The sequence below is a fragment of the Mustela lutreola genome, chromosome 6 (assembly GCF_030435805.1).
Source record: "Mustela lutreola isolate mMusLut2 chromosome 6, mMusLut2.pri, whole genome shotgun sequence".
In the NCBI taxonomy this organism is placed as follows: Eukaryota; Metazoa; Chordata; class Mammalia; order Carnivora; family Mustelidae; genus Mustela; species Mustela lutreola.
Window position 1 is genome coordinate 157,001,245 of NC_081295.1, and position 8,054 is coordinate 157,009,298.

An 8,054-nucleotide genomic window follows, 5' to 3' on the forward strand; every position below is an offset into this window, starting at 1 on the left:
CCTGAGCAACAAAGGCAGTCCTAGGTGAATTTTTTTTTTTAAAATACCTCCATTTACTTTGTGTTTATAATAAAGTTAGCCCATGTGTCAAACCCTTGGGTCTTTAAAAATAGGGATAAATACTCTGAAGTGTATCCAGAGTCAACAGGAACCAACCATAGCCATACGTAATATAGATCTATCTCAGCAAAATAATATTTAATAAAAAGAATTAAGTCTTAGAAGAAGAGTAAGGTGATTTTCACAGAGATATCAAATAAACGTGTTAGAGATTTTATTCAACTCAATTAAAGAAGGAATCAGGCACACTTACTTAATAACCAGTTTAAAAAAAAAAAAAAAAAAGTCAAGGGACTCCTGCCTGGCTCAGTGGGTAGAGACTGAAATTCTTGATCTCAGAGTTGTGAGTTTGAGTCCCACACCAAGTGTGGAGATTACTTAAAAAAATAATAGAATCTTGGGGCTCCTGGGTGGCTCAGTCATTAAGCCTCTGCCTTCTGCTCAGGTCCTGATCCCAGAGTCCTGGGATTGAGTCCTGCATCGGGCTCCCTGCTCAGCAGGAAGCCTGCTTTGCTCTCTCTCACACCCCCTGCTTGTGTTCCCTCTCTCACTGTCTCTCTCTCTGTCAAATAAATGAATAAAATCTTTGAAAAAAAGATTAAAAAAATAAATAAAATATTACAAAAATGAAAAAATAAAAAGAAGTCAAATATCACAAATTCATAACACATGAAGGAGTGTTGAAATGAAATGTGCAAAAGGAGACAAGAAATTGCATCTTCTGCTGTGGGGAGAGAAGCCAATCCCTTTTCTACCTGACAGAACTGAATTCACATGTCACTGACAAGAGTTATTTTGCATTGCTCTCAGTTTATCTATAGTTTACAATTAACAATAATATATAATATATAATTTACACAATCAGAATCCGGTAATGTGTAATTTTCTACTGAAAGATAGATTTTCCTGTACAAAGTTAAGTATATTTTATTTACGTTATAAAAGTAAGTATACAGTCTTAAGTCTCTCAAAGAATGGATGTAGGTATTTTCATCCAATTTTGTAAAATAACAAAACTATGGTTTATAGATTCTATGTAAATAAGCACAGGTCACACAGAAGATAAGTAGGGTTCAGACGTGGCATGTACAAGTCTGAACCTTTGCTATTGTCCACTGAGTAACACTGCTTTTGCTGCCAAGTATATAATGCATGTACAGGTCACCTAATCATCAGCCCCAGCCCTGTTTTATCACTTGTACAGTCATCCTAGTATGCTGGATAGGTGGTAATCCCTATAGAAGAATTCTACCTCTCAGAAATTCACTCATTTTTCTTTAACTGTTAATACCATGACATTACCTGTTCCCCCAGTGCCCATGCAAATCCCCAGTCCAAATCTTTCCTATACTCTAGTGGTTAGCTTAAAATCACATAATATTTGTAAAATTATCTGAGTCTCTTTGATTTAAAAATGTTCTCTACTAAACAGAGGAAACACCTCAAACAGGTTGCATTTTATACACTGAAATGACAGTTTTTCTAGTTAATATTATTATATTTATATGTCTCCTATTAGTCTATAAATTCCTTGATCATAAAGCTGTTATTTATTTAATCCTTTTAGCACCATTTTGGGTATTACGTTGTTATTAAAATGCCTTGCAGATAGTATGCAATCAGTAATAACTTGGGATATTATTAATTTTAACTGATTAATTACATCCAGCAATCAGTCCTTCACTTTAATTGATGCATTAATTCTGTCTGTTCTTCAAGATTACAAGTGGATCTATCACAGCACAGTCCGAGTTTACATATACTGTTAAATGTTTTATAATTTTTTTCTTAATTCAATGTAAACCCTATAAGAGAGGGAAAAAAGCCACTGAGGAATTTCTGTGTGTATCATAACTCATCCCCAAATTTTAGGAGATGAAGACTTTTCCTTTCCTACATATGAATCATACACTCAAGGGGAATTACTATGAATTCTGTCATGGTCTAGAGGCTGTTTGTACAGTAGCAACAGTTCAGAATTTTAAACCTCTTCAGATTGACCTAAGAAAGGTATTTCTCTCCTCATCAAATTGATTTTCTTCCATATAATCCCTTCAAAGTCCCCATTTCATTATTCCTTGTTTAGAAAATTATTCAAACATGTTATGATTAAACTGTCTAGTCCTTAAACACCTCAGTTTATTTATTTTTTTTTAACTTTTTATTTTACTTCCAGTTAGTTAATATAGAATAAACACCTCAATGGGATTCCTCACTTGTATACAGTAATAACCTTCTCAGAGGCTAGATACAGTTTCCATGAAGACGCCCCAGAAATGAAGAAAACGTTCCTCCTTCTGAATTGACACTTGTCATTAATTTCTCATGGTGTATATAGTAATTGTTAGCATCCAGATTTAGCCCTGGATCTCAGAAAATACCCCTTTTCTTTCCTTTCTAGTCTTTAACTTTTATTTCCCTTCACTAAAGAGCAGTGGGAAAAGCAGAGACTATTTAGTTACTGGAAGAATTGAATCCTAGCTCCGTCGTATTTTAAATGTGTATCCTTGCTTCAAAGAGTTGAAACCTAGGTTATTTTGTTGTAAAATATGAATTACTCCACAAATCTAATGGGGTTGTTTAAAGTTATTAATACTGTGTTTGCATTAATGCAAGTGTTTGCTGTAACTATAAAAAGCAAGATGATTATACGGACGTTTGAAAGCATATGTGGTTGAGAAGAGCAGCCAGGGAGGGAAGCTCTTATGTGGTGGGCAGGGACAGTGGGCCAGCCTAGGGCAAAAGGCTGACTGTGGGCCCACCACCCCCAGAGTGCGCAGCTGTTTGGCCTCAGGGTCAGAACGCATCCTTAGATGGAGGAAATATACAGTGTGTGTTTCCACTGAAGGGGGTAACTCCCAGATTTTGACTCTTCCTCCATTAAGTCATCAAAACTCTGAAAATTTGGTTAAATTGCCCTAAAATGGTTTTGGAAAGATTCAACAGCATTGCTAAATTATTTTTGCTTTGAGTCTATACTTAAGTCTATAAATGCTGCTAATATTATTTAAGAATAAGGACGGTGATAGTTTAACTTTCCTATTTTTTTTAAGATCTTATTTATTTGAGAGAGAGATTGAGAGAATGAGTGGGAGGAGGGCAGAGAGAGAGGGAGAAGCAGACTTCCCACAGAGTAGGGAGCCCAATGCTGGACTCGTGACCTGAGCTGACGGCAGATGCTTAACCAACTGAGCCATCCAGGTGCCCTAATTGTCTTGTTTTAATTCTCAGTGTAAAAATTCTGTAAGCTGAACTATGATAAATGCCTCTCATAATATTGACTGGTAGTAAACATTCCAACATGATCATATCATAATAGTAGTTTCAGGGAAAGAATACAGTCTAAATTAATCATTAGAAATATTTGAGCCCTAAAAACTTCCTGAATTATTTGAGGAATAATAAATATTACCTTTGTTTGAGGAACTGCACATTTTTTTAAAGATTTATTTATTTATTTTAGAGAGACAGCACAGCAGGGGGAGGGGCAAGAGAGTGAGGAGGAGAGCAGCAGACTCCCCGCTGAGCAGGGAGCCTGAGGTGGGGCTCCATCTCACAACCCTGAGATCACGAGCTGAGCAGAAATCAAGAGCTGGATGCTTAACCAACTGAACAACCCAGGGACCCTGAGGAACTATATATTTTTGAAGAAAGTCTCCTTTTCTGAAAGCTCATACTACATTATTTTTATTAGTGTAATATCACTTCTGTGAAAAAGGATAGAAATACCAGACTTTATAAATCTGGTGGGAGAGACACAACAGGCCGTGCCTTAATTTTCCTTCAGATTCAATGAGAATACAGTAGCAAATAAGGGGCGATACCACTAATAACCCAGTAATACCCAATAAGGGGCGATACCACTAATAACCCACCCTAAATACACCACCACTCTAGAGTAGCTCTAGGACACAGCCACTTGTCAGTTTCAGTTCAGAGAGATGACTTCCAGGAACACTCATTTCTGCTCTGTGATATCTGGGTCCTCAGCAAGAATGGCTTAAAAGGTGGAAAATGGCCGTCACAGCTCAGATGGGGCCATATGTCTGGGGCCTCATTTCTTATTCATATAGCATCTTTTGGGTATAAATTATCAATATGCTCTTTCACTTACATGCCTAGTGTTTTATCTGTGATGGTTGAAATACCTGGGTGCTTATGGGGAGCCCTACTTCTCCACCAAGTGCTCTCAGGGTAGTTAGACTTCGTAACATGCTTGCTGGCTTCCTCTAGCGTGAGTGTTCTAAAAAACCATGATGGAAGGTTTAAAACTTTTTGTGACCAATACTCAAAGTTCCAGAATGTTTACTTTCATAGTATTCTATTGGTCAGGTGAGTCATGAGGACACTAATCCAGAATCAAGGGGGAAAGGAAGAATATATTCTTTCTATTATTAGGGGAATGGCATGATGTGTGTATAGGAAAGAAATTGGTGAACATCATGACAACCTACCACAAGCTTGGAAAAGAGTACACAGGAAAGTGTCTTCATGGCCTTGGTAAACAAGGACATCAACGGGGCACAAAAAATACTAATAATGTATGAAAAGAAAATAAGTTAGAATTCATCGAAACTTCTGATTATCAAAAGACACTGTTGAGAACATCAAAGAGCAGCCTACTGATTATTGGAGAAAGTATTTACCCTCCATATACTTGACAGAAAGACTCCTATCCTTAACCTACAAAGAACTCCAGTATCAATCTTAAAAGGAAAAACATCAAAATTTTAAAAATGGACAATCAACTTGAACAAGAACTTCACAAAAAGAGATCCAAATGGCTGACAAACATATGAAAACATTCTCAACTCAGTACTCGTCCAAAACAGTGCAACAATACATTCTTATGGTGAATAATGGCTAAAAACCTGAGGAAGACAACACCAAGTGTTGGTGAGGATGTGGAACAACTCAAACTCTCCTACACTGCTGGTGGGAGTGTTGCTTCCGAAAGCTTTTTGGCAGCTTTAGCTTCAGATTAATAGACACCATATCAATTATGTATTGCCACATTTACTAACCATCTCAAAGCTTAGTGGCATAAAGCAGTAATTCTTTAATTTGTTAATGATTCTCTGGATCAACAACTTGAGCTGAGTTCAGCCAGATGATTCTTCCACTGGTCTTGTTCAGGGATGACAAGACTGGGGAATGGCACTACAGTATTATGGCTTGCCTGGGACTGGATAGTCTAAAATGACTTCACTCATATGTTCAGTGATGGCTGTTGATCACATGTCTTCAACAAACTAATCCAGGCTTCTTCACGTGACGTCAATGTTCCAAGCAGACACTCCCTTTTCAAATTTCTGCTTATGTCATGTTTGCAATGTCCCATTGGCCAAAGTTGCTCACAGAGGTGATGTATGGGGGACTATAAGACATGGATTTAGGGAGGAGGCCATTACTTGACAATGTAACATCTGCCTATTCTCTGACCTCAAAATTCATTCCTAGGCATATATTCAATAAGAATAAATGTGTATGTCCACCAAAAACTTATACTATATCTACTGACTGTCAAATCCCCAAAGACTGCTATACACGGCTGTTGATCAAGCAAAGCTGAGTTTATCACACCCACCCCAGAAATGGAAAATACTCTCTCAGCAGAGCTATTGGTGTCTCAAAAGGGAATAGTTAGGGAAGGATATTTATAAGGTTTTCAGACCTGGCATGAGGGATTATGAGGTGAACTTTGTAAAACAGATTTGGTTGAGTTTGAGCAGAGCTTAAAAATAGTAGCTTTGGGTCGGTAGGCAGAGCAAGGCAAAAGTCTTGAAGGAAACCTTGATAAGTGAGCTGTTCCTGGAGAAAGCAGCTGTGTTATTCTGGCTTGGTCTCAATGTTATTTAAAACAGAGATTGGAGCTTTGCAGATGCCACTGCTCAGGAGCCACCAGCAGTGTCCAGCCATGGTCAACCCCACTATGTTCTTTGTCATCACTGTGGAGGGCACACCTTTGGGCTGTGTCTCCCTCCAGCTGTTTGCAGACAACTGTGCAAAGACAGCAGAAAATGTGCTCTGGGGTTCCTGGGTGGCTCATTCGGTGAAGCATCTGACTTCAGCTCATCTCATGATCTCAGGGTCTTGGGATCAAGTCAGCAGTCAGCAAGCAATCTGCTGCTCCCTCTCCCTCTTCCCTCCAACCTGCTTCTACTCTTTCTCTCTCAAATAAATAAAATCTTTTTTTTTAAGATTTTATTTATTTATTTGACAGACAGAGTTCACAAATACGCAGAGAGGTAGGCAGAGAGAGAGAGAGCTGGAAGCAGGTTCCCCACTGAGCAGAGAGCCTGATGTGGGGTTCAGTCCCAGGACCCTTGGGATCATGACCTGAGGAGAAGGCAGAGACTTTAACCATTGAGCCACGCAGGCGCCCCTAAATAAAATCTTATTTTATTTGTGCTCTGAGCCCTGGGGAGAAAGGATTTGGTTATAAAGTTTCCTGCTTTCACAGGATTATTTTGCCATTTATTGCCTGGGTGGTGACTTTACCCACCACAATGGCCCTAGAAGTAACTCCATCTGTGGGGAGAAGTTTAATGATGAGAATCTCATCCTGAAGTGTATGGGTCCTAGCATCTCATCCATGGCAAAAACTGGACCCAACATGACGGGTTCACAGGTTTCTGTCTGCATGGCCAAGACTGAGTGCAATGGCAAGTGGGTGGTCTTGGGCAAGATGGGAGGGAGCAGGAATACTGTGGATACCATGGAGTCCTTTGGGTCCAGGAAGGGCAAGAGGAGCAGGAGGATCACCATTGTTGATTGTGGACAAACCTAATAAATTTGACTTGTGTTTTATCTTAACCACTAGAGTATTCCTTCTGTAACTCAGGAGAGCACCACTTCACCCATCTGCTCAAAACATCCTATTACCTTTGTGCTCTCACTGCAGTTCCATGGGTTCCATGTTTTCCTTATTTCCCTGCAAGTCTAGCTGGATTGCAGGGTTAGGTTTATGATTATGAAACAAAAATTAAACAACAAAAAATAAAATATAATGGGGACTGGAAAGTGTGTCTGGGCCCAGTTTAATGCAGGGACAGACAATTATGGCTTTCGTACTCCCTACACAATTCAACAGTTTGGTATTCTGAGATTAGTTGGTGATATGAGGATGTAAAGCAGCTTCCTATTGATTTGTGGGTTTCTTCTGTGTCTTTTTTTTTTTTTTTTTTTAATGGTGCTCTCTCTTAATATCATATATGTTCTGGTTGTAGGAAGTAATCAGTCTTCATAAGTGGGAATTTTCCAACTCTATTTCATATTTTCCAACTCTATTTCATATTTTGAAGTCAAATTGTATTTAATCCCAATTCCTTTACTTTCAGAAGCAGCCGCAGGACTGTGCTCAGGTGTAACTGACAGAACTGTATCCCCACCATACTCCTGATAAGTACTGACCGTATTACTCCTTCCGGTTTAACAGCTGAAAGCAAGTGCTATAAATTAATAACTTCTTATGAGATTGAGCATATTATTTGGTGTTAAGTAGAAAAAGCCCCAGTAATTTTATTCTTGCTACTATCCACAACTTTTCGCCTTGCATAGTCTCATAAATGTTATCTTGCCAGATACTAACTGATGTTAGAAAGCCAAAGTTATTTCATGGCTTTAGTGTTAATTAAGTAATTTAGCAAATGTTATTTATTAGATACTGCTAAAGACATAGTGCAGAGTAATTATCATATTCTCTGCTCTCTGAGAACTACTAGGCCAGTATAAGAGGAAATAGTAAGCACAAATTCACGTACAAACCCACAGGTACAATCTGCTATAACGACAACAGTACTAATAGCTGACACATGAATGTACGACATGCCGGGAACTGTTCTCAGCACTTGATATATTGAATTATTTAATCCTTACCAAAAATATATGATTTAGTTCCTTTTACTGATATTTTTACAGATGAAAGACCTGTGGCATTAACTGTGGAAGGTTAAGTACACTGTCTATGATCCCACAACTAGGTGGCAAAGTTG

At 38.5% G+C, this 8,054-nt stretch overlaps 1 pseudogene; it reads left to right on the forward strand.

Moving 5' to 3' along the window:
* Positions 1–5,946: 5,946 nt before the first annotated feature.
* On the forward strand, positions 5,947–6,850 carry LOC131834747 (peptidyl-prolyl cis-trans isomerase A-like; annotated as a pseudogene).
* Positions 6,851–8,054: the final 1,204 nt, after the last annotated feature.